This window comes from Oncorhynchus tshawytscha, linkage group LG10, assembly GCF_018296145.1.
Source record: "Oncorhynchus tshawytscha isolate Ot180627B linkage group LG10, Otsh_v2.0, whole genome shotgun sequence".
Classification (NCBI taxonomy): Eukaryota; Metazoa; Chordata; class Actinopteri; order Salmoniformes; family Salmonidae; genus Oncorhynchus; species Oncorhynchus tshawytscha.
The window spans coordinates 29,883,542-29,910,880 of record NC_056438.1 but is presented as its reverse complement, the minus strand read 5'-3'; the positions used below and the strand labels follow the sequence as shown (position 1 = coordinate 29,910,880).

Genomic DNA, 27,339 nt, shown 5'->3' with positions numbered 1-27,339 from the left:
CTTCACTCTACGGTCCAACTCATCCTAAATCATTAATGGGGTTGAGGTTTGGTGATTGTGGAGGCCAGGTCATCTGATGAAGCACTCCATCACTCTCCTTCTTGGTCAAATAGCCCTTACACAGCCTGGATGTGTGTTTTTGGTCATTGTCCTGTTGAAAACCAAATGATAGTCCCACTAAGCGCAAACCAGATGCAATGGCGTATCACTCCAGAATGCTGTGGTAGCCATGCTGGTTAAGTATGCCTTGAATTCTAAATAAATCACTGACAGTGTCACCAGCAAAGCACCCACACACCATCACACCTCTTCCTCCATTCTTCATGGTGAGAACCACACATGCGGAGATCATTCATTCACCTACTCTGTGTCTCACAAAGGCAAGGCAATTGGAACCAAAAATCTCACATTTTGATTCATCAGACTAAAGGACAGATTTCCACTGGTCTAATGTCCATTGCTTGTGTTTCTTGGCACAAGCACGTCTCTTCTTCTTATTGGTGTCCTTTAGTAGTGGTTTCTTTGCAGCAATTCGACCACGAAGGCCTCCTCCTAACAGTTGATGTTGAGATGTGTCTGTTACTTGAACTCTGTGAAGCATTTATTTGGGCTGCAATTTCTGAGGCTGGTAACTCTAATGAACTCATCCTCTTCAGCAGAGGTAACTCTGGGTCTTCCTTTCCTGTGGCGGTCTTCATGAGAGACAGTTTCATCATAGCACTTGATGGTTTTTGCAACTGCACTTTGAATTTTCCATATTGACTGACCTTCATGTCCTAAAGTAATAATGGACTGTCGTTTCTCTTTGCTTATTTGTGCTACACTTAATATGGACTTTTTCTTTGACCAAATAGGCCTATCTTCTGTATACCACCATACCACCCTACCTTGTCACAACACAACTGATTGGCTCAAACGAAATTCCACAAATTAACTTTTAACAAGGCACACCTGTTAATTGAAATGCATTCCAGGTGACTACCTCATGAAGCTGGTTGACAGAATGCCAAGAGTGTGCAAAGCTGTCATCAAGGCAAAGGGTGGCTACTTTGAAGAATCTCAAATATAAAAATCTATATTTTGATTTGTTTAACACTTTTTGGTTACTACCTGATTCCATATGTGTTATTTCATAGTTTTGATGTCTTCACTATCATTCTACAATGTAGAAAATAGTTTAAAAAATGAGGAAAAAACCCTGGAAGGAGTAGATGTGGCCAAACATTTGACTGGTACTGTATATAGTGATACAAGCCGACTGCACTGTCTGTAAGTGTGTCTCACACCTCCAATGAGACTGATACCTTATCCCAGACTGAGGGAGGGGGGGGTGTCTCCTGAGATCTCCTGGAGACGTGCTCAGATGATTTCTCTAGGGAGGGATATCTCTGCTCTATATATCTGACAGAAGGAGAGGTCCAGAGGAACAGCTTGTGGGTTGTCCAGCCAGCCCACAGGGGTAGGATGGTATTGTTACACCAACCAAATTCCCTTTAATATCAACCCTCTGCACCTTGCACGTTAAAGAGCAGCATTTACAGCTCACCTAAGGGAACCACTTCAACATGTAAGAAGTTAATGAGTAGCAGCCATTTTGTTTTTATGAATCATATTACCATTTCTTGCTGAGTAATGTTTCTCACTGTCTCTCTGTACAAACCACATATGGATATCAGAGAAGGGAAGTGTGGTCATCTCAAACCCGCAATAGGTCACTGTGCCCGTGTACACTGACTGGAAGACAGTGTCAGAATTGTACTCAGCTACATTATACAATGGTACCATTAGGCCCACAGGACAGAGGAGTAGAAAAGACAGATCAAATCCCCAGTCAGATTCCTAGCTGCCGAGTCACATTATGCAAAGGCAGAGAGGGTGGAGAGATGAGAATGAATTAAGAAAAGAGAGGGTGTTTTATGGCTTTGCGGGTGAATGAACACTCCTACGTGGAGTCGTGATATTAAGGAGAGGTAGAGAGTAGAGAGAGAGAAGAGAGAGAGATTGGAAAAACAGAGAGTGGGAAGGAGGTATGTTACTCAATCAGATATGAAGGTCTTTGGTAATGTGTTCATTCATAAGCCATTCTTTACAGAGACAAAATTAACACTTCTTACTGTGTTACCCTTCATTAATAAATCAAGCACAGCAGGTTCATACAGGAAACACGAGTGTCGTATCAGCTGATATTGCCTCCAATTAGATTCATCACACTACCTTAATATGGAGTTATATTAGTTCACCAGGTTGCACACACATTCTTTGATGGTCCTTGCTATCCGGAATCCTTGAGACGTCCAACTTTGACGTCACCCCAATTGAAGTTGACATTTAAAATGGGTTAAGGTATGGGTTACGTTTAGGGTTAAGGTAGGGGCATCCCAAGGATGCTGGTTAAGTATGCCTTGAATTTTAAATAAATCACTGACAGTGTCACCTGCAAAGCACCCCCACACCGTCACACCTCCTCCTCCATGTTTCCCGGTGGGAACCACACATGCGGAGATCATCCGTTCACCTACTCTGCGTCTCACAAAGACACGGCGGTTGGAACCAAAAATCTCACATTTGGACTCATCAGACCAAAGGACAGATTTACAACAGTCTAATTGCTCGTGTTTCTTGACCCAAGCAAGTCTCTGCTTCTTATTGGTGTTCTTTAGTAGTGGTTTCTTTACAGCAATTTGACCCGATTCAAGGCCTGATTCACGCAGTCTCCTCTGAACAGTTGATGTTGAGATGTGTCTGTTACATAAAATCAGTGAAGCATATTTTTGGGCTGCAGTTTCTGAAGCTGGTAACTCTAATGAACTTATCCTCTGCAGCAGAGGTAACTCTGGGTCTTCCTTTCCTGTGGCGGTTCCCCATGAGAGACAGTTTCATCATTTGCGCTTGATGGTTTTTGCGACTGCACTTGAAGAAACTTTCAAGGTTCTTGAAATGTTCCGTATTGATTGACCTTCATGTCTTAAAGTAATGATGGACTGTTGTTTCTCTTTGATTATTTGAGCTGTTCTTGCCATAATATGGACTTTGTCTTTTACCAAATAGGCCTATCTTCTGTATACCACCCCTACCTTGTCACAACACAACTGATTGGTTCAAACACATTAAGAAGGAATTATATTCAACAAATTAACTTTTAACAAGGCACACCTGTTATTTGAAATGCATTCCAGGTGACTACCTCATGAAGCTGGTGGAGAGAATGCCAAGAGTGTTCAAAGCTGTCATCAAGGCAAAGGTTGGCTACTTTAAAGAATCTCAAATATAAAATATATATTAATTTTTGGTTACTGCATGATTTCATGTGTGTTATTTCATAGTTTTGAAGTCTTCACTGTTATTCTACAATGTAGAAAATAGTACAAATAAAGACAAACTCTAATTGTGTTCAAACTTTTGACTGGTACTGTATATCACTGGGAATTTCAACCGAACCCGTGAAGCGTGATATCACATTACTGACCATGTCATTTCAGCTTCAAAAGCCTCCCTAAACTGAGATTGCATAAAACAATCATTTACACAGAGTAGAATGTGTGTGGATAATTTACATTATAAATAAAGTAAATATTGTATCCCATGACGACCGTCCAACGACCAATGCCATTGGAAACATGCTCGGCCCTCCCAGTTACCATGGAGACAAGCGGCCCTGCCTCTCTTGGTAACCATGACAACTGTTTTTTCTCTCAATCTCCATTTCTCTCTGGGGTGCGGTGGAACCTAAGAGTTCACACATAGCTCATTTAACTACTTTATTTTACCATAGGAGCCATTTTTCAGACTTGTAATGTGGCAAACTCACTCAACATTACACCAGTGCTGATAGGAGAAGTACAGGCTTGTAACACACTCAGCAACCTCATGTGTGATACAGATGTACCTAGGCACTAACCTAACCTGGTCCCCTCTACCAAAGATAGAACATCTCAGCCGTGTGTGTGGGTCACCGCACTGCCCTAAGCCACAACCACCACAGCCTAGCGTGATTAAGTTGTCGCCCTTAAAAAACCCTCCTAACATGCATCACGTGCTCCACAGGCTCTTACAGGAACATTCTCACACATACACGGAAACACACACACCACACACACGCACGCATGCACGCACATACACAAACACGCACACACACTGTGACACGCGCTTATTCACAGATAAGGCAACTGTACCCTTGTCTTTTGCTGGTGTACAAAATCCCACACTCCAATGGAAGAACACCTTCTATTCTTGGACATCATGACAGCCTATCATATCAACAGACAACAGTGTTTACTGGGTATCTGTTGTACACAGCAACCATGTCACACCACTGGTACCTAGGACTAAGAGACGGGCGTCAATGTTAACATTTCCTTCATTAACGGCAGGTTCGCCAACTGTGTGTGTGTGTGTGTGTGTGCGCGCCGTGTGCGTGCCTTGTGTGTGTTCGTGTGGGCATGCATGTGTGTGTGTATTTTACATGAAACCCTCATTTGGGCTGCCTGGCATGCACAGCCACTATATGCGCAGACATACTTTAATTACAGTATGTGATGATTACTATGTCATCACATTCAACTGGACTGCAGTATCCATGGAACCTTGATCGTTACCACCACATACCCCGAGTTCAGCTTTTAATACCTTATGATTATCGGAAACTGTTAGGAATATTATGATTAAATGACTAAACAATATTCTCATTTTAAATGGAACTGTAACTAAGTAAACTTATACTCTGTTTTATTATATCTGATTAACAATATGAGTTCATAAGAAGGGATTGTGTGACACGGACAAGGAGTAATTAAATATAACGAACATTCCAAACTAGTCTGGAGAGGAGTGGGTTTAAGTAAGCAGATAGGGTCGTTAACCTATGGTTGAACCGACGAAACTTAGCTCTGGAGTGTTTTAGATAAGGCAGTGAGTGCATTCCTAGGTTTTCTGTTAATTAGAACTGTCAGCTAAGTGGTGATCGATAATGGTGAGGGGTCAAAAGTTAATTCAGTTATGTTGTGTGACCTGTGAGTGTGTTAGTGAGTTGGAATGAACTTTTAAACTCACTTAATTCTAGGTTGGGAGGAGGGGATTCATTCTAGAAGCAATGAAATTACGTCATGTAAATTACGTCTCTAATGTATATGAACTGTTGCTCGTGGTAACGTGGCTGCGCGCTCCGAGAATAAATTCTGTTACCTATTATTGATGAGACTGGTCTCCGTCTATTTTATGCAAACAAGAATCTTACAAAATCTCATAAAATAGATTAAGGGAATTCAATTAATGAAAACATTTTGGAATAATTAAATTACAGTAACAGAAACCATCGGACTTCATCACACATGAGGCTTCCAAATGGAATTCTATCGAACCTCATTCGACTCAATGAAAAACAAGGAAACATTCAATAGGAAGCTGTAGATTATGATAACATGAACTCACCACACATTCAAAGGCTTCAAGATCAAGGTGACATAATGGAAGCATGCGGTTTGATGTATTGGCTAGGGATCTCTCTTCTGTAATTGTTTATGCATGCTGTGTGATGTTACCTCATTGTGATTAGTTCATCCTGGGAGCCCCCCTCATTAGCAATCAGTGTCATCAACATCAGCTGGGCCCAACATTTCTGGGCCAATGCCAAAACAAGATATAGCTGGCCGCCAGAGCATCCTGGCCAACCACGGCTCTCCCTGAGGACTCATTCGCATATAGTAAATCAGCACTAGGCACAGCTTCGTTAGGGACACTAAATTTAGACCTACTCTAAATTCACCAGTAGAGGCTAATGCTTTCACTGAGGCATGACAGATTGGGGCAAGATAGTGTGTGTTGCTGACCGAGAACACCATAAAAAACATTGTAGGGGAGGGTAAACAACATACAATATTTATTGAAAGCACAAGGATGCTGTATTGTCCTTGCAGAGCTAACAAAGCCTTGCTATACGCCACTGAAGGATAACTTATATACCACATCTTCTGATTTAAAATGTTATATTGCGAGCTATTTCAAGGCCAAAACACTTTGTACAGACGGTGTGAAAAGCAGGAAAAAAACATCAGAATGTGTACTAGAGATTCCACAGTCCACTTAGTGACAAAGAGCGTGAGAGCTAAATGTCAGGGGTGAAAGGTCAGGGGTCAAGTTGAAGGCATAAGTCGTGTCCCCCTGCGCAGACGTTGCATGCATCAACCAATGGTTGTGTGCCATGTCATCAACTGTGCCGTCGGGCACCAGATTGCTATAACATATGATGTGGTTAGCTGATACATAAAATACCTATCCAGGCATTGTAAGATCTGACATGCACTAGCAACACGACCCTGCTCTTAGCTAACACCAGCCACTACAAAATAGTCCATGTTCTCAAAAACAGTAGGCGTCCTCAGAGAGAGCAGACCTTTAGCTGTCAGCGTGGTTTACTATAACAGGAACACTCTGAAGGAGTACAAACACACACTCACACACGCCAAACACAGACATACTACACACACATCGCTGTCTTTCTGGGCGTTTAAAATTAATTTGTATTCCAATGCAGCATTAAAAATGGCCGCTAAAGAAAGTGGCCCCAGGGGATGATAACTGGGCCCTCTGGAGATTAGGGCCCCTGATAAAACACACACAATGTGCGTACTATACACAAGCTTGCATAAATACGCCAGGCTACACTCTTACGAGGGCTGTGCCGAGTAGTCGGTCAAAACAAGTATCGTAACGGATATGGGCAATTTTCTGGATACAATTATGATCCAAGCATCTTTCTCATGTCAGTCAGTGACAGAGTTTCTAAACCATACGGTCAGTCAGTCATGTGAGCGGTCTAAATACCTCAACTGGCTAGTTTGCCTGTCTGTAAAGAAAAATGGTGGGCTGTACGTTGATCCTGTTGCTCTGATTGGATAGAGTGAAGCTTTATTTCTCCTAATTTCACCCGTTCACTTTTCCTCGCATGTTTTCAGTCTGATCATTTAGATTGCTACTGCCTGCTACTATAATAAATCACATGTCGAGGACGTTTGCGATCAAGCTATCAATGTGCATTATATCTAACAAGTGTGGCAAGGGTAGGGAAAAATATGAAATGCTAATGTGCATTCTGAGTGAGTGACAGCAAACTGCCCACTGCAAGTTGAGGACACACAGGCACAGACACAATGCATTGGTGCGGGTAGCGTTCTCCTGGCATCCGCCAAACCAAGATTTATCCGTCAGACTGCCAGATGGTGAAGTGTGATTCATCACTCCAGAAAACGCATTTCCACTGATCCAGACTCCAATTGCGGCAAGCTTTACACCACTCCAGCTGACGCTTGGCATTGCACATGGTGATCTTGTGTGCGGCTGCTCGGCCATGGGAACCCATTTTATGAAGCTCCCGATGAACAGTTCTTGTGTTGACGTTAATACCAGAGGCAGTTTGGAATTCGGGAGTGAGTGTTGCAACTGAGGACAGACGATTGTTACGCGCTACGTGCTTCAGCACCAAGCGGTCCCGTTCCGTGAGCTTGTGTGGCCTACCACGTCACGGCTGAACCATTGTTGCTCCTAGACGTTTCCACTTCACAATACCAGCACTTACAGCTGACCCAGAGCAGCTCCAGCAGGGCATACATTTGACAAACTGAAATGTTGGAAAGGTGGCATCCTATGATGGTGCCACGTTGAAAATCACTGAGCTCTTCATTAAGGCCATTTTACTGGCAATGTTTGTCTATGGAGATCGCATGGCTGTGTGCTCGATATTATACACCTGTCAGCAACAGGTGTGGCTGAAATAGATGAATCCACTCATTTGAAGGGGTGTCCACATACTTTTGTGTATATAGTTTATTTTGCCAACATCTATTTAGGCATATTAAACCACTTCTGTCTATTCCAATTACGAGTATCATCCGATTCGACAATCAATTGTCAACTTACGGCTACGATTACGAAATACGAGTATGGCCATGTCGGCACACCCCTAACTCTTACAGTACTCCTCTAAGTCACATCATGTCCTTGATCTCAGCAGGCATGGTATGAGTGTGGAGTGTGATGTGAGGTGATAGGAGGAGACACTCCAGGGGAATTGGAATGTACTGGTCATTGCTCTGGAAATGAGTGGGACATTGAACACAACACAACTGCAGCTAGCACAGAGCAGTACATTATACTGCACTGTAGGGAGGGATGGAAATCAATATCAATTATGGAAATACTAAGTCTCACAATAAAATGCAAGGCTCACAAACAAATAAATTGTACATTAAGAACTGCCTTTAGCAGTTTCGCATACCTTTAGCACAAATAGCGCTCTCTCTCTCCCTCCCTCTCACCCACAACCCTCCTATTTATCATTAATTACCTACTGGACACAATGAATTCTCACATTCTCCAAAGCAATTTATTTATCCTGCTTTCACGCACCTTTCACACACTATAATTGTTTTGAAGAAAATAGTGCTGAGTCAGAAAACATGGCGGGGGGGGGGTCGATATCCCCCTTTCAGAATTATGTTTTTTCTCTCTCACAGCTTCATCCTCTCTTACCCAGGTATAGATGTTCAGGGCTCTCTCGATTCTCTATCTCTCTCCCTTTCTCTCTTACCAGGCAATGATTCTCTGCTGGTAGAAGAGTCACTATGGGTCGCTAGGTCATCTGAGTCACAACGTCCTCACAGGCAGCTCTGTCCAATTACAGATCACTATGGTACCGCTCTCTCACACCACTCTGTATGACACAGCTGCCTAGACGTATCTGGCCTGGCACTCGACTGGCTTTATTTTTGTATCCCATCGCTTGGTTTGCTTCGCTGTCGGTAACTCTGTCCACACCTCTTTGATGTGGCAAAGCCTTTGAGCATAGCAGGATTGGGCAGATTTTTTCCCCCCTGGGGGAAGGTGAGTTGAAATAACTGTTTCTTCTTTGGTGAGTACTTTCAATATGCTGTAAACTGTAAACACTGTAAACAAGTACACCACACTATTCCCCGCATCAGTGTAATGGAGGGGAGAATATTACTATAAAAAACACAACAAGGTTAGTCAATGGGTTTACCCGAGGTGGGAAAAAGATACAAGAGCTATTTTTAAAGAGCTACAGTACAAAGAAAATAAGCAAGAGACTGGAGACCCAAGGCAGGAGTGGCATGGAATTTCACACAATTCTTCTAACACACCTCAGAAATGTTATGCCTATGTTATGCCCCAAGTCTTACCAGTATTTGGGGTTCTGGCTCAGGCTCAGGATGTTGTTCAAAGCAGTAGTAGTCTGACTCTGGTAGAATGTGGTCCATCTTGGGTTGACTCCCATTGGCTTTCAAACCCTTTTCAGCCTCACACACCTTACACATTGCTGCGTTGCCCATGGCAACCGCTAGTCACAATGCCAGTGTCTGCGAAGCCAGGCGTCATCAAATGTAAACAAACCAACAAAAGCAGGTAAAGTTGCTCTAGTAAATCCACAAAAAAAATCCAGTCCTGTATCTTTTTTCCCCCATCCACCCCTAGAGCGCTAACGGCTATCCCCATCCACAGGTGGGCTAAGATGCTACCTTTTGCCCAGCAAACCCACTCTGCCTGTCAGCCTCGCCAGCTTTCCTTGTCCCCCTCTAGGAGCACAATCTACTACTGCCGCTAAGCGCTAACACTGGCCCATTGCTAATTCCAGCTATATTTACACCCACCAGCCTAGATATGCATGGGAACGAGGGTGGTCCGACCGACTGGCGGGAGGGTGGCGTGCCAAAACAGATGAGGGGGTGGGGGAGGTACAGTAGCCCCCTGGTTGCTCTGGAATGCGCTCTCATGAGGGTCAGAGGCTACCCTTGGCGATGAGGGCTGTTATCACGCTGAGGGTGACCATGACTTAGTGCGTGGTGCTGACTTAACCTGATGTCATGAAGGGGAGTGGGGAAAGGTTATAACTCTCAACTTCTCCAGTCGGAGAGCTAGTATGAACTTCAGCAGTCACACAATAGCTATTTAAATGTTTTGTGTTGTGTGAATCTTGTCCTCTGTGTGTCACAGTGAAGCCTACAGCACTGATTATTGATTGAGTGAAGCTGGGCGGCAAATTAAAGGCAGAGCCAGATCTTTTCATTGAATTGATCTCGCTCTCAGGGTTCAGGATTTGTAATTCATTCACCCCCAGATCCACCATAGTGATTGATCTCAGCTGAGAGAGGCCTAACTAGGTGCTTGTCAGATCTTTTGTGAGCTTGTGAGATGCTACTCAGCTGCATTTCAAGATGTGTGTGTGTGTGTGTGTGTGTGTGTGTGTGTGTGTGTGTGTGTGTGTGTGTGTGTGTGTGTGTGTGTGTGTGTGTGTGTGTGTGTGTGTGTCAGTGATCCTGTATGTGTTCTGTAAATGTGAGGTAAATGTGCCCGTTCTCTCTGGTCTGAACATGTGACTTGGCATTGTGACGGTACTAACAATGCCCACCCTGTTTCAAAATGTCGGCCAAATATTTCTCATTCACTGGAATATGTTAGCCCATGCAGGGAGTAAACACACTTCATTGTAAAGAACCACACAGCCATGGTAAACTATTCTCTAAGAATAAATTAACAAAAAAAAATGAAGCAATTTCAGACCTTTTACTGCAGGGCAATTATAAGACTCAAAAGTCTGGAGGCTTATTGTGTAAACGTGTGAAGAGAGGGCAATTAAATTGTTTCAACCACTTCCAACTAACTGAGGAGAAGCATCCGACTGCAGAGAGCGTTAAACGAGCCATACAAATGAGTTACTCAAACCAGAAGTACAGACTCCTTCAGAGCTTCTTCAAAGTCTATTTCTGCAGAGTCACCCCCATCGTCTATAAAACATTTACATGATCGGACCATTAATATCCCTCTCTAAGCCTTCTCACACCCCATCACACACACTTGACTATAGGTTAGACCCATCACTATAGACCAGACACAAATAATGTGGACACGAGACCTTCCATTAAAAAAGGCAAGTATAATCGAATAACAATGAATTAGCCCTATTAACCTTATCCTGCATGTAATTTACTCATGTCTCCTTCCATTGTGTTTTTAATGCTTGCATGCCTGTATTATCTGCCAATAAACACATTCTCTTAGTTTGCCCAATGGGAAGCAATGTTAATATGGTGTATCAGAGATCCAGACCCCGCCCCTAAGCACATGCATCACAAGCGATAGCAACTAAACAACCCCCACCCCACTACAGCTACAGCTCAGTGACTACAGCTCAGTGTTCAACACCATAGTGCCCTCAAAGCTCATTACTAAGTTAAGGACCCTGGGGCTAAACACCTCCCTCTGCAACTGGATCCTGGACTTCCGGACGGGTCGCCCCCAGGTGGTAAGGGTGGGTAACAACACATCCGCCACGCTGATCCTCAACACTGGAGCCCCTCAGGGGTGCGTGCTCAGTCTCCTCCTGTACTCCCTGTTCACTCATGCCTGCACGGCCAGGCACGACTCCAACCCCATCATTAAGTTAGCCGATGACACAATAGTGGTAGGCCTGATCACTGACAACAATGAGACAGCCTATAGGGAGGAGGTCAGAGAGCTGGCCGTGTGGTGCCAGGACAAAAACCTCTCCCTCAACGTGATCAAAACAAAGGAGATGATTGTGGACTACAGGAAAAGGAGGACTAAGCACGTCCCCATTCTCATCGACGGGGCTTTGGTGGAGCAGGTTGAGAGCTTCAAGTTCCTTGGTGTCCACATCACCAACAAACTATCATGGTCCAAGCACAAGAAGACAGTCGTGAAGAGGGCAAGACAAAACCTATTCCCCCTCAGGAGACTGAAAATATTTGGCATGGGTCCTCAGATCCTCAAAAGGTTCTACAACTGCACCATCGAGAGCATCCTGATGGGTTGCATCACTACCTGGTATGGCAACTGCTCGGCCTCCGACCGCAAGTCACTACAGAGGGTAGTGCGTACGGACCAGTACATCACTGGGGCTAAGCTTCCTGCCACCCAGGACCTCTATACCAGGTGGTGTCAGAAGAAGGCCTTAAAAATTGTCAAAGACTTCCGCCACCCTAGTCATAGACCTTTCACTCTGCTACCGCACAGAAAGTGGTATCGGAGACCCAAGTCTAGGTCCAAGAGGCTTCTAAACAGCTTCTACCCCCAAGCCATAAGACTCTTGAACATCTAATCAAATGGCTACCCAGACTATTTGCATTGCCCCTACCCCTTTTATAATGCTGCTACTCTCTGTTATTATCTATGCATAGTCACTTTAATAACTCTACCTACATGTACATATTACCTCAATTACCTCCACTAACCGCACACTGACTCTGCACCGGTACCCCCTGTATATAGCCTCGCTATTGTTATTTTACTGCTGCTCTTTAATTATTTGTTACTTTTATTTATTTTGGGGGGGGTATTTATCTTAAAACTGCATTGTTGGTTAAGGGCTTGTAAGTAAGCATGTGACAAATAACATTTGATTTGATTTGACCAACAGAGACGAGGAGAAAACTTGTTAAAAATAGGGGGGTAGGGCTCTGGGCTAGGGGTTGCACTCTGACCAAAAATCTTATCACCCAATTAGAGTCGCATTAGCAGATGGGTGGGTGTGGTCGGGGTGGGCTAGCTCAGGAAAAAGGGCCTCTTCCAGTTTAGCTAGAAGGGGATGGGCAAGATGAACGCAATTAGGATTCTCATTCACATGCCAAACTGCTTGTCAAACGGGAGATGCTGCACAGTGTGGAGTAGTGCACTCTGATGCCCTGTGGAGGACACTGATGTAATACGCTATTCAACATGTTGTATGTGGTATGTTTCCACATGGCTGTGTATCAATAAGTACCACTTGGACACACTTGCCATACAGTACCAGTCAAAAGTTTAGACACACCTACTCAAGGGTTTTCTTTATTTGACTATATTCTACATTGTAGAATATTAGTGAAGACCTCAAAACTATGAAATAACACATATGGAATCATGTAGTAACCAAAAAAAGTGTTAAATCAAAATATATTTTAGATTATTCAAATTAGCCACCCTATGCCTTGATGAAAGCTTTGCACATTATTGGCATTCTCTCAACCAGCTTCACCTGGAATGCTTGGAGTTCCCATATATGCTGAGAACTTGTTGGTTGCTTTTCCTTCACTCTGCAGTCCAACTCATCCCAAACCATCTCAATTGGGTTGAGGTCGGGTGATTTTGGAGGCCAGGTCATCTGATGAAGCACACCATCACTTTCTTTCTTGGTCAAATAGCCCTTACGCAGCCTGGAGGTGTAATGGGTCATTGTCCTGTTGAAAAACAAATGATAGTCCCACTAAGCGCAAACCAGATGCGATGGCGTATCACTCCAGAATGCTGTGGTAGCCATGCTGGTTAAGTGTACCTTGAATTCTAAATAAATCACAGATAATGTCACCAGCAAAGCACCCCCACACCATCACCCCTCCTCCTCCATGCTTCACGGTGGAAACTACACATGCACAGATCATCCGTCTGCATACTCTGTATCTCACAAAGACACGGCAGCAAATTTGGACTCATCAGACCAATGGACAGATTTCCACCGGTCGGATGTCCATTGCTCCTGTTTCTTGGCCCCAGCAAGTCCCTGCTTCTTATTGTTGTCCTTTAGTAGTGGTTTCTTTGCAGCAATTCGACCACGAAGGCCTGATTCACACAGTCTCCTCTGAACAGTTGATGTTGAGATGTGTTTGTTACTTGAACTCTGTGAAGCATTTATTTGGGCTGCAATTTCTGAGGCTGGTAACTCTAATGAACTTATCCTCTGCAGCAGAGGGAACTCTGGGTCTTCCTTTCCTGTAACGGACTTCCTTTCCTGTTGCGGTCCTCATGAGAGCCAGTTTCATCATAATGATGGTTTTTGCAACTGCACTTGAAGAAACTTTCATGACATTTTCCTGATTGACTGACCTACATGTCTTAAAGTAATGATGGACTGTCATTTCGCTTTGCTTATTTGAGCTGTTCATGCCATAATACGGACTTGGTATTTTACCAAATAGGGCTATTTATTTTACTAGGCAAATCAGTTAAGAACAAATTCTTACGGCTTAGGAACAGTGGGTTAACTGCCTTTTTCAGGGGCAGAACGACAGATTTTTACCTTGTCAGCTCGGGGATTCGATTTTGCAACCTTCTGGTTACTAGACCAACACTCTAACCACTAGGATACCTACTGCCCCTACCGCCCCTAACTATCTTCTGTATACCAGCCCTACCTTGTCACAACACAACTGATTGGCTCAAACTCATTAAAGAAAGAAATTCCACAAATTAACTTTTAACAAAGCACACATGTTAATTGAAATGCATTCCAGATGACTATCTCATGAAGCTGGTTGAGAGAATGCCAAGAGTGTGCCAAGAGTGTGCAAAGCTGTCATCAAGGCAAAGAGTGGATACTTTGAAGAATCTCAAATATAACATATATTTTGATTTGATTGAAACTTTTTTTGGTTACTACATGATTCCATATGTGTTATTTCATAGTTTTGATGTCTTCACTATTATTCTACAATGGAGAAAATAGTAAAAATAAAGAAAAACCCTTGAATGAGTAGGGGTGTCCAAACTTTTGTCTAGTACTGTACATAATTCACTTCCCTGCCCTGGGATCAAAAATCCAAATCAGGCTTCCCTACTTTATAGGGTAATGTAATTGCAAAAGACTATGAAAATCAAATTAATAACAGAAGTCGGTGGTCCATGTTGCCATGGAAACACAGGCGTTCTTGTTGCTCAGTTGATGCGAGGACATTTTTCCTCTAAAACCATAAAACCATAGATACACTGCATCTTTGATATAGGTGCCATTTCTATTGGAAATGCTCAAATGACATGTTATGTGTTTCTGACACAAAGATTGACAACAGACCTACAGTGTTGCCTGGAGTGATCTAGTCTAGGCAACGTGTTGAAGTGCACAGTGCCATACAGTATAGGGTTTAATTTATTGTACTGCCGTAACTATGGTGGCCAGATCGTAGCCATTCTGAATGGCCAGAGGCTGGGCCAGATGTTGGGGATTTAGGGTCGATTTGGTTCAGCGGCTCAACCAACCCATCCCCCTTCACCGAGAACCCTTTCAACTATCCAAACCCCCACTGTGCGACAGCCTGTCTACACCAGACTTACCCAGCCCAGACGTTCATCTACGGTCACTCATCTGGCTTTGACCATAGCTTCACCATCAGTTGACCGCCAAAACACTCATGAAAAACAAATATACAAGAAAGAGGGAGAATGGGGCCAGAGAAGAGTAGTAGCCAATATGGCTGGCCGATGCTAATGTCAATAGCCAGTCTGTCTGTCGTTGCCTACACACGCACACACAGGAAGAGATTTTCAGCTGCTAAGTAGACACGGGAATATGTTTCTGAGTGACAGAGTGATGGCTTTGGCATAGGTGCCTTTTTGCACTTTTTTGTGAAGAAAAGAAAATGCCCCGAACGTAAAATAACGTTATTAACCGGTTCCCGTGCTTTCAAAAATAACGGTTCTGTTCCAGAACAGTATAGATCACTTTTGTTCCCGTTTCTGATTCTGTTCCTCGAAAAATGTCATTATTTTCCTGTTTTTGCAGTTCTGTTTCCTGAACCGGTTTCAAACCCTGGTACAAAGAGAGAAAGAACTGGAGGAACGGTTTTAACTCTCAGAGGACAGACAAAAGTAACACCAGGATATGACTAACACAGCGATGAGGCAGAAAGCTACATTTGTGAAGGTGGGATACCTCAGAGAGATTTCAAAAACTGGCATAATTCAAGTGTGCCTCCCCCTCTATCTCTCTGTATCACATTCACCACAGTACTCCTGGAACCTCTCATGTAAAATGCAGAATCCAGCAGTACTAAATCCACCCACAAAAATAAAAAAGATAGAAGGGAGAGAGAGGAGACAGACGGAGAGAGTTTGAAAGGCCACAGGCTCTTCTGTGAGGTTGTCCTTCAGCTGCTCCAACTGTGAATAATTCTTCCAGAAATAAACTGGGGCAGCGAAGTTTGTACATCCAGGGTCAACCAAGGAGCCAGGGAGATGGGCAAAGGAAACTGATTCAGGCTAACCCTGATATGCATTAAATGTGCTGAACCCAACACCTCAAATACCCAATTCAGTCCAAACAAAACTTGAAGGATTTTCCAGACCAAAAAAATGTGAGACCCAATCACTCATCATAAAATCGTCAATGAGGAAGAGTACTTAAACACGGAGGAAAAATCACTTACTTTTCTCATGGTCCCAAAAGCCACGAACCCTGAATCAACCGTCAGCCATGAAGTCTGCATCTCCTTCACCTGAACACACCTCACTTCCCGAATCCCCCCACAAGAGCTACCCTTCCTTCCGACCCAAGGTCTCTGAAGCTAAACACAGTGTGCTGTCCAACCGTGCGATGATATCCCTGGTGAGTGGACCAATAGTATTGACAGGGACCCGGTGTTTTGTCCCAAAAACAGCCCTAGGACCTGGACTGGGACCAGCAAGGGAATAATTAAACAGACACTAAAGCAATTGGTGACTTTAATTGGCGAGACTCTAATCTCAACTGATATCTCGGGCACACAGTTTATCACAACACTTTACCAACCGAACACACTGGCAACTGGAGAGGCACTAGAACAGACTACAGGGTGTGTTGAGATGCTGAACCTAGCTGGAAATAACTGTCCGGACGCCCACATAGCAGTAACCTACTGTAGATCTTCACAAACCGTCAGGGGGACCAAGTGGAGACTTTGTTGTAAGTACCGATGTTCTTGCACAGATGGATGGTATGGATGAACGCTTGTAGAAACATAAATATTCAGTGATTCTAAATGGACAAAGATAAACCGATGACTCATTTGAACACATTGATATTCTGCTGGTTGGGAGAAGCAGCAAGCGCCAATACCACACATTTCAGAGCTAGCTCACTCTACCTGTGGCTCGAAAGCTACAGTTTGGACCCTGGCAGTAAAATTCCAATTAACAACCCCCTCACATTTCTCTCTAGGCTCTCTCACCATCCCTCCCTACATTTAATTATTGATAGGCTCTCTTTCTCTCCACAATGCTGATGGAAAGCAGACTGCTTGGCACAGAAACAGGGAAGGACTTCCCTGGCGAATTGGGAATCCCAGAGTACTGACACACTTTTAAGTTATGCCCTTCTAACATCCAGAGGAACCGCATTTGGTACTGTATGTAGTAGCTCATGTGACCAATGGAATGAGATGAACCAATTTGCCCAAGACTCACATCTGGCAAAGGGATTTGTAATGGTTGTTTAGTTGGAGCTGACACTAAATGGGGAGGGTGTACTGGAGGAATATTTGGTAGTTAAGCTCCTTCGGAAGATCCTTACACTCAACTAAATGAGCTAGAATGTAACGAGGCATGCCAAAATGGTGGTGTTGCATTGTTGTCATTTCAAATTAATTCATGTCCACTCTGTAGAAGACTCAAGTTCGGATTCAGATCATGATTTCAAAAAGGCAATATGTTCATCTTTCGTTTATCTTCGTCTGTGACATCCCTACGCGATTCCCTTTGGGTTACCATGGTTATTTGACTGGCCCTGAGCTACCGTTTTTACATAGTAGCATGGCAATGAGATTAGACTGTAATCCTGGATTTCTCCAATCCCAGTTTAGTGCCAAACAGGGGATACAGTACAGCCATAAACTAGACTCCTCAGCGATAATACCCCATCTAGACAGAAAACTGACTGTGAAAAAGGAAACGTCAGATTACTAGGACCGCTAGATAGGGCATACATTCTAGATTTGTATCATTTGTTTTTCGTACAATTTGACAATGCACAGTGATGACAATGCATGACAATATTACCGTATTTAAAACTCACCAAATACACACAAATCATTTTATTTAGGCTGTCAAACAAGTTCAAAACAAATGTAACAGCACAGTCCACTAGTTCAGACAGATAGCAGATGTTCAGCCTACTTATAGCAAGCATGCTGTACAACACTTGCAATGCAGGCCGGGACACTTTGTACTACACACGGTAGATCCACACGTACTAATCTACAGGAACTGAAATGGAGGAGGGAGGAGAGGGCAGGATGGTGAGAGGGAGAGAGTAGAGAGAGAGAGAGTGTGGTCTAGATCATTCGGCATAAACAATTCGCCCTAAATTGTTTCAGAAAGGAGTCTCGCTGCAGACAAGCAGATCAAATGGATAGGATACTCTGTGCCAAATAAATATTGTAATGCAAATGCAACATATGCACGTTGGTGCATCTCTGAACCAATCGGAAATGAAAGTTGCTGTTAGGGGGTTTGTGTGTGTGTGCGTGTGTGTGTGTGTGTGGGTATTTTATAAGGGCGACTCCTTGGGAAAGTCTACCCGAGCATGCACAAATAAAGTTAGCAATTTACAATCAAACCGTGTTCAGAGCTTGTTATTCCACTCACAGCTGTTCCCCATTGTTGGTTAAGATGTTATTGAAGCAATGCAGACCAACTTGAAGTATCTTGATGATTGTTAGCGTGTTCTACAGGCTTGTAAATACAAAACATGACACAGACTGACCAGGTGTATCCAGGTGAAAGGTATGATCCCGTATTGATGTCACTTGTTAAAAATCCACTTCAATCAGTGTGGATGAAGTGAAGGGGACAGGTTTAGAGGAGGATTTTTAAGCCTTGAGACAATTGAGACATGGATTGTGTGTGTGTGCCATTCAGAGGGTGAATGGGCAAGACAAAAGATTTGAGGTACCTTTGAACAGGCGCACCGGTTTGTGTCAAGAACTGCAACGCTGCTGGGTGTTTCACAGTCAACAGGTTCCCATGTGTACAGTACCAAGAATGGTCCACCACACAAAATACATCCAGACAATTTTTTTTTGTTTACATTTTTTATTTTAACCCCAATTTTGTGGTATCCAATTGTTGGTAGCTACTATCTTGTCTCATCGCTACAACTCCCGTACGGGCTCGGGAGAGACGAAACTATAGGTCAGCACTCTTCACAGAAAGTACTAACACCATCATGACCGCCAGCAAAGAGAGACAGGAGGAATACTGGAGCAGGATAATGTACTGTGGTAGACAACAGGTGTATCTCTCCTGTGACTCACACACACCCACATGCAGGCAGGTCAACACCTGCCTGGTATCCATCTCAAATACCACCCTCTGAATTATATGATATATTCTCTCGCTCTAGCAGCTCTGGCTATTTCATTTCATTTCATTTTTTTTTTTTACAACCTGTCGAGCCTTAGTCTTGTACAAGCCTACATATCATACCTCTTCCTTCAGCGATAACCTACACTTCTATACGTGGGTGTGCTACGACACACATTCCTGCATGTAATAACGCACAGCAACATACATGTACTGGAATTGACAGTCGAACTCCAGATCTGTGTACCTCCGTCACTCCAGCACATTGCCGTACAGAGATCAGCTCTGAGAAGCACTATGCAGAATATAACGGACACAAAAGACCATCGAACAGACAAAGCGGAGAGATTAGTATTGAACTGCCCAGGGGTCCAAGGGGGCAGATTACACAAGTTACACTACATGTCTATCCTTAGGAGACACACACATGTGCGTGCGCACGCACACTTCTGACTCCTTTAGATGACACTGTACCACAATACTTGATGTGGGGACAGTTGACGCAATCATCAATCTATCCATTTCACTTCGCAACTCCTAAACAGCTCCATAACTCGGCTCGGTTATATTTGCCAGGACGGGGAACAAAGCATAAGAAGACAATGTGTGATTCGGGTAGCATGAGAACATCTTTAGAGAAGAGGTGTGAAGGTAACGTCTGTCTCAGGAACAAGCTATTCCGAACACAGAGATCGATTGTCTGACGCTGACAATATATAAGCAGCGTTTCTGGATTCCACAAAGTAATACTCCGCAGTGCAGGGAGCCCGCATTTTCTCAAGGCTGGTGAGAACGGACTGAGGCACTCTGTAACCTGTGCCAATATCATGATTATTACGTAATATACAGGTAATATGGATAGACGGTGTGTGTGTGGGTGTATGTGCCAGTGTGTTTGCCAGTCTGCATGCCCCAGTATGCATGCGCACAGATGTGTGTGCGTGTGTGTGTGTGTGTGTGTGTGTCTCTATGTGTGTGTGTGTCTCTATGTGTGTGTGTGTGTGTGTGTGTGTGTTTGTGTGTGTGTGTATCTCTATGTGTGTGTGTACTAAGTTGGTACATGTGCGTTACTGTATCGACTGTACGTGGCAGCAATTATTCATCAGCACAGCTTTCACAAGGTGCAATCTAGAACCTAAAAGGGTTCTTTGGCTGTCCCAATAGGAGAACCCTTTTGAAGAACCCTTCGTAGTTGCAGGTAGAACCAGAGCTTCCTATCATTTTCCTTTGCCACAGGACAGTGGTAATACATCACCAACACATAGAGGACGCTACAGAGCTACACTGGCATGATGGGCGAGGACCGGGCCTCCTGGTGGGAGACACGGGACGTTTTCCCACTGAATCGATCTTTTCCTTCCCTCTGTTGGACAGGGTAGTGTTTACTGGCTAGTGTTTACGCTGGTGAATGGAGAGAGAGAGAGAGAGAGAGAGAGAGAGGAGAGAGGAGAGAGGAGCGAGGAGAGAGAGAGAGAGAGAGAGAGAGAGAGAGAGAGAGAGAGGACTGGGTTTGACACTCTGCTGCCAGCACATGCCATTGAGGAGATGGAGGAGTGTTACGGGCATACGCAAACACGCGCACGTACAAGCGCGCACACACACACACGCACACGCACAGACTCTGATCTCCAAACCAGTAGTTGAGTCTGGACACAAAGTTGAATTAATGAAATGATAGCCATCACTCTCACAATGACAACATATGTTCTTTGTGCTATTTGGTAACACAGACGAGGACGACGAGAAGCTCTATTAGGATATTATACTGAGAGGAAAACATCTGCTTAGAGGCTAGTGATGCACGAAGTCAGTCATTTCCCTGACGGACACCAGTTTATGTAGGGAGAGGGATAGAAGGAGGGAGAGAAGAGGAGAGAGAGAGAACGAGAAAGAGAGTGAGAGAGAGAAAGAGAAAGAGAGAGCGAGAGAGAGAAAGTGAGAGAGAGAGAGAGAGAGAGAGAGAGAGAGAATGAGAGGGATATAGGGAGAGAGAGAGAGAATGAGAAAGAGACAGCGAAAGAGAGAGAGAGAGAGGGAATGAGAGGGGATAGGGAGAGAGAGAGAGAGAGAGGGAGAGGGGATATAGGGAGAGAGAGAGAGAATGAGAAAGAGAGAGAGAGAGCGAGAATGAGAGAGGGAGAGGGGATATAGGGAGAGAGAGTTGACCGGTGTCCGCAGTGCAGGGAGACACCTGCTGCCTACTGCTCTCCTGTTGCTACTCTCCTCTGCTCCTCCTCTCCATCGCCACTCTGACACGACACAGCCACAGGAATATTGTCGGTATTTACACTTGTGTCTCTTCTTCATACTGTACTGCATAATGTGGTAGGCCACTGTCGGACGTAATGCCTCTACTGTAGTCAGTAAAAAAAATCCTGGTTACTACAGTACAGAGCCTGGTCAACAATGAACTCGTAATGGTAGACTACTCAAAGTAGTAGATTTGATTTAATAGTTTGATTTAAATTATTTTAATACAGTATGTGCAATTTAGCAAACACTTCTATCTAAAGTGACTTATTTAATGCATGCTTTTATTTTGGGCGATGGGTGGCCTCAGTGGGAATCGAACCCAAGACCATTGGCATTGTAAGCGGCATTCTCTATCGACTGAGACACATAGGACCAGTAGTGAATGGGATGTTCCACCAAAGGTGGGGGAGGAGGAGAGAGGGGGATAACTGATCTGCCAGTGATCATATCTCCATCCAAGAAGGAGAATTATACTGCATCTCGTTGCTTTGCCGTCCTGCCACTGAACACAAATGCAACAACAACAGAGGCAGTTCATCTGCAAACTCTCAAAGGCACCGGGGCAACTGTGGAGCAATCTGGGTCTGGATGGGGTCGTATGGGAGAATGACTGGGTGCATAAAGAGCCTCCGCCTGGCTACAGCTCGCTTGGGGTTTACCAAAAGGCAGACAAACAAATTTTCTCTGGTCTGATGAAACCAAAATGGAGCACTTGGCCTGAATGCCAAGCGTCACATCTGGAGGAAACCTGGCACCATCCCAGCCAGAGCTCGGACTTGAACCCGATTGAATGTCTCTGGTTGACCAAAGTCCCTTCTCCCCCGATTGCTCAGTTTGGCCGGGCGGCCAGCTCTAAGAAGAGTCTTGGTGACCTTGTACAGACAGGTGTGTGGCTTTCCAAATCATGACCAATCAACTGAATTTACCTTAGGTGGACTCCAATCAAGTTGTAGGAACATCTCAAGGATGATCAATGGAAACAGGATGCACCTGAGCTCAATTTATAGTCTAAAAGGGGAAAGGGTCTGAAGACTTACGTAAATAAGGTATTTCTGTTGTACATTTTTTTATACATTTGCAAAAATGTATAAAAACTTGTTTTCGCTTTGTCATTATGGGGTATTGTGATGTCATTATGGGGTATTGTGATGTCATTATGGGGTATTGTGATGTCATTATGGGGTATTGTGATGTCATTATGGGGGTATTGTGATGTCATTATGGGGTATTGTGATGTCATTATGGGGTATTGTGATGTCATTATGGGGTATTGTGATGTCATTATGGGGGTATTGTGATGTCATTATGGGGTATTGTGTGTAGATTGCTGAGGAACATGTTTTATTTGGCTGCAACGTAACTAAAAGGGGCTGTGAATACTTTTCGAAGGCAGTTCATGTCGCTGGTACTACACCGTGACAGCGGTTTGATGTCGCTGGTACTACAGATGAGGAGGAATGTCATGTCTCCCCCAGCAGGCCATTTGAACCGCTCCAAATACAGACACGCCCCAATGTCCATACGAGCGCACGACTTGGAATGAAGGCCCACAATGCATTGCTTTCATATTAAGTGGTAAAGTAGTGTGGATTTCGTTTCTAACGGGTCCGAAACTGATACGAGGCAAACGGTTTTGATTGCATTGCTTGCTAGAGATAAAAGACTTGAATCTGGGCAAGTGGGTGGACGCTTGCTTCAATAACTTGCCGATCATTACCCAACCCCCAAATTGAATTTATGATACGTGTTTAGGACCCTAGTGTTCACCACATCGGCCATTAGAGCTAGAGTCCTCCTCTACGAGAGAGCAGACCAATAATCCCACTCATAATCTCCTCTGACTGCAGTCAATAACAACAGTAGCCAACAGAGGGGAGACAGGCAAATACACAAAAACAACACAGATAAAATCGTGTATTTAGTATTTAGAACACAGTAGCCTCGGGGTTAGTTTTGCCATGTAAGGTGTGTTATCTGAATCCGACTAGTCTATTCTGGGTGGATAGCCTGTCAATGAATGTTGCTGCTTCTTCTATTCTGTTGGCATTATCAATTGGACAGATGGAAAAACAACCACACACACACACACACTCCGAAAAAAATACAAACGGCACAAAATATGGACAGAGTGATGCTTCAATGAACACACAAACGTCACACCGTGGCAGTGGCCAAGGTAGTACAGGCTCAAAATAAGTCACAAATTGCAACGTGAGAAAGTGATATTTTCCAATTCTGCTGCATCAATCTCATCTCAAGAACAGAGATGTAGAGTGGCGGTCGTGAACGCACCTCACTTTGATTGGTCAAGACACATCGAACACAGCCTGGTCCCAGATCTGTTTGTGCTTTTGCCTCCTCCGACGCCGTGGTCGAGCCTGACGTGACCGTTCCATAAGGAATTAGGAAGAGCGGAGAAATAGACTGGCACCCAGGCAGGATTGATCATGGATCACCTCAACATACAGAACCAGTGCAATATAGTACACAAACTGTGCAACTACTATCAGGGGAAGCACATGAAATACAGTAGAATGAGACACCGCATTCATACTTCAAATCAGCTTGGGGAACAGGGTCGAAAGGTACTGCGCACCCACTGACACCGCACCGAGAGACCGCAGCACAGGCACAAGGAGATAGGGACTGGTGTCAAAGGAGGATGCCTGTCCATAGGCAGAGATGGACACCTTTCCGTGCACGGATGTGGTGAGGGTGACACCCCTGGATTCCGGTTGGAGCATGGGGGACATTGTGACAGGGGAGTGATTGATGAATGATGAGAAGGTGACAATGACGATGTCAGAGGATGATGAATGGTGACAGGAACTTGGTGACGTCAGAAGACTCAAATGTGTTACTGGAGTGGGGATTGCAAGGTAGTGATGGTTAGGGTGGATTCGAGTGGCAAATGTTGATGGGCCGTGGTGCTATTGGTTGGAAAAGAGACCAGGCTAGTAGCAAGGGTTGTGGCAGAGAGAGAACGAGAGAGAGAGAGATGGCAGCCGAAGAATGGTTATTCCTCATTCCTTGATTGTGGTCACGGTGGGTGAGATGAACAGGTAAGCAGTGGAGGTGACGGTCTAGGCGGTGGTGGATCTAAAAGGAGACATAGTGGAGAGATGGCAACGGAAGGATGGCTCCTCACACCCGGGTGGACTTGGCCATAGCTTGGTTTCGGAAATGGAAGTTGGGTGGGAATGGTGGAAGATAGGTATTCGTCCTCATACCTGGATGATGATGGCAGGATGAGCAGGCACGCGAATACGCGACAGGTAATGATCAGGAGGTGTTGATATGAGGATGGGCAGATGAAGGCGAAGCATGATGGGTATCGTACTGTCTATCCCTCGTACCTTGCGTTTGCGCTCTGCCCGTTCGCGGGAGCGAATCCTCCTCTGGCGGGCTTTCTCCAGAGCCTTCAGGTCAGGACCCTGCTGCTCCACCAGCTCCACCCTGGCCTTCTTAATGTGGGCTGCAGCGTGTGCCATGTCAGCCCGCTACCACCTACTTCCAGAAAAACCCGACACCAAATCACCTTTTAAAAATTCCTCCCCCCCCGGAGTCCCAAAGATATGAAAGCCAGCGAAGGGATGAAAATAATTTGATTCAGTAGATTCCCAGTGGGTGACTTTCCGCCAAAGGGCAGGCAGACGCTCACGCTGAGTCGTCCGCCACCACGACTCTGCAGGAAAGCAGAGGCGGAGGACGGAAATAAGAGAGAAGCAGAGAGCGAGAGGTGTAGCCGCTAGTCCTCTATGCCTCCAGCCGTCACCACCACATATGAACTGGTCCAGCCCTACATGCAGCGCCCCACTCCCTGGAACACCGCATCTGACGTTTGGAGTGGGGATGTGTGGGTAGAGAGAGAGGGAGAGAGAAAGAGAGAAAGAGAGAGAAAGAGAGAGAGAGAGAGACTGAGCCTGAGATCCTCCTCTCCCACTGTAATTGCGGAGCTGTCAGCTGCTGTGGGAAGCTTCAGGTTTGGAATCTGTCAGTCAGTCATCCCAATAACAAGACTTCACTCACTGATATTGCAATGGGGGCGGGAGAGAGAGAGAGAGAGAGCGAGATAGAGGGAGAGAGGAAGGGGATGGAGAGAAAGGGTTGGGGAAGGGGGCTACGGTGGTTGAGAGCATAACTCGCTGTTCTTTGGGTGGAAAGGTGGAAGGAGCCATATGAGCCGAATCAAGAGGGGGACACAGAGGAGAGAGAGGAAATCTCCATCCAATCCCTTACTTCCCCCTACATTAGTGGGAAATGGTAAAGTCTGGCTTGATGACTGTGAGCTGCTGCTGCAGATTTCACAGCTCGAGCTCACACACACACACACACACACACACACACACACACACACACACACACACACACACACACACACACACACTCACACACACACACACACACACAAACACACACACACACACACATCAGATTTCCCCCTTACTGTCACACACACACATTTCTTTGCCCGGAGCCATGAATCAAATCCAATTTTATTTGTCACATGCGCCGAATACAACGGGTATAAACTTTACCGTGAAATGTTTACTTACAAGCCTTTTCCCAACAATGCAGAGTTAAAAAGTAAGAAATAGGAAATAGCAACACAATACAATAACAATCCCCAGCCAAACATGAAAATACCAATGGCATGTGTGGGTTTAAGAACTGAATGTGACGTTTCTCACGTGTAGTTCATTTATTATGCACATATATGAGTGCATTTACATGTCGTTTCCCCACATATGTAGGCTTCAATATGTTTGGATGATCTCTACAAGCCTGGAGTAAAGTGTGTGTTGGTTGTAAAGAAGCAGCAACAGTGGCCATATTGTGTCTGTACCAGCCAGGCAGCCCCAGCTGGACCTAGTGGCTAGTGCTACTACACTGGAATCCACTCCTACATCACTCTCACACCCAACACAGCTTACTGAGAGAGAGAGAGAGAGAGAGAGAGAGATCACGGTTGGTTCAGGTTACCCGCGGTGCTGGCAAATGGTCAGTCGACCTAGTGTTGCACCAGGACAGCGAGAGAGAATGAGCGAGAGAGAGAGAGGGGAGAGAGGGGGGAGAGAGACAATGAGCGAGAGAGAGGGGGAGAGAAAGAGAGAGAGAGAGAATGAGTGAGAGAGAGAGGGAAAGAGAGAGGGGAAAGAGAGGGGGAGAGAGCGAGGAAAGAGAGAGACTGGAATGAGCAAGAGAGAGAGAGAGAGAGAGAGAGAGAGGGGGGAGAGAGAGAGAGGGGAGAGAGAGAAAGAGAAATAGTGATAGTGAAATATAGAGGTTGAGGGTGAAACCAGAGAGGACATCAAATGAGAGGGAAGGATGGAGGGATGGAGAGGAAGATAAAGGAACAGAAGAAAGACAGGGTGGGAAAAGAGATTGATAAGGAAGAGAAAGGCAGAGAGAAAGAGAGAGGAATGGACCCACCCTCCTCCTCATCCCTATTCAGTGTCATTGTATTCAGTCCATGTGATAAATTAGCCTCCTCTCCTCTCTTTGGAACAGAACAGTGAGTGCCATATTCTTTCTCACAGAGAGAATCCTTCTGGGTAACACTGCATTCCAACTAGCTCATCCTCTGTAGCGATCGTGGCATGTAGGTATCTACTGCAGCATAACATGAATCAAAACATTACTAAATTGTACATAAGGTACAGAAACTATCATTCATCTAGTGTTTTGTTAAGAAGTATGACGGTTTAAACACTCCTTTCTGACAGTGAATGTTCCCGGCTTCATTTCAGCACCACGGAGAGCACTGTATGCATTGTATCCCTACTGACTTATACATGACTTGTGTAAGACTTAAATGTCAAATCGTGTGTGCATTTTAATGTTAAGCCTTGTCCATGGTGAGAGAACAATGGGGGAAAGTTCACTCGGAACTTCACAATGTTGTACAATAGAATGGAGTACACCCACATTTGACCCTCTTGAAACATACACAGACGGGACATTTGGAAGTAC

At 44.7% G+C, this 27,339-nt stretch overlaps 1 protein-coding gene across 8 annotated transcripts in view; it reads right to left on the bottom strand.

Moving 5' to 3' along the window:
* The window catches only part of ank2b (ankyrin 2b, neuronal), a 250,751-nt gene that overhangs the window by 91,858 nt on the left and 131,554 nt on the right, over window positions 1–27,339 (bottom strand). The gene's annotated exons all lie outside the window — the stretch shown is intronic.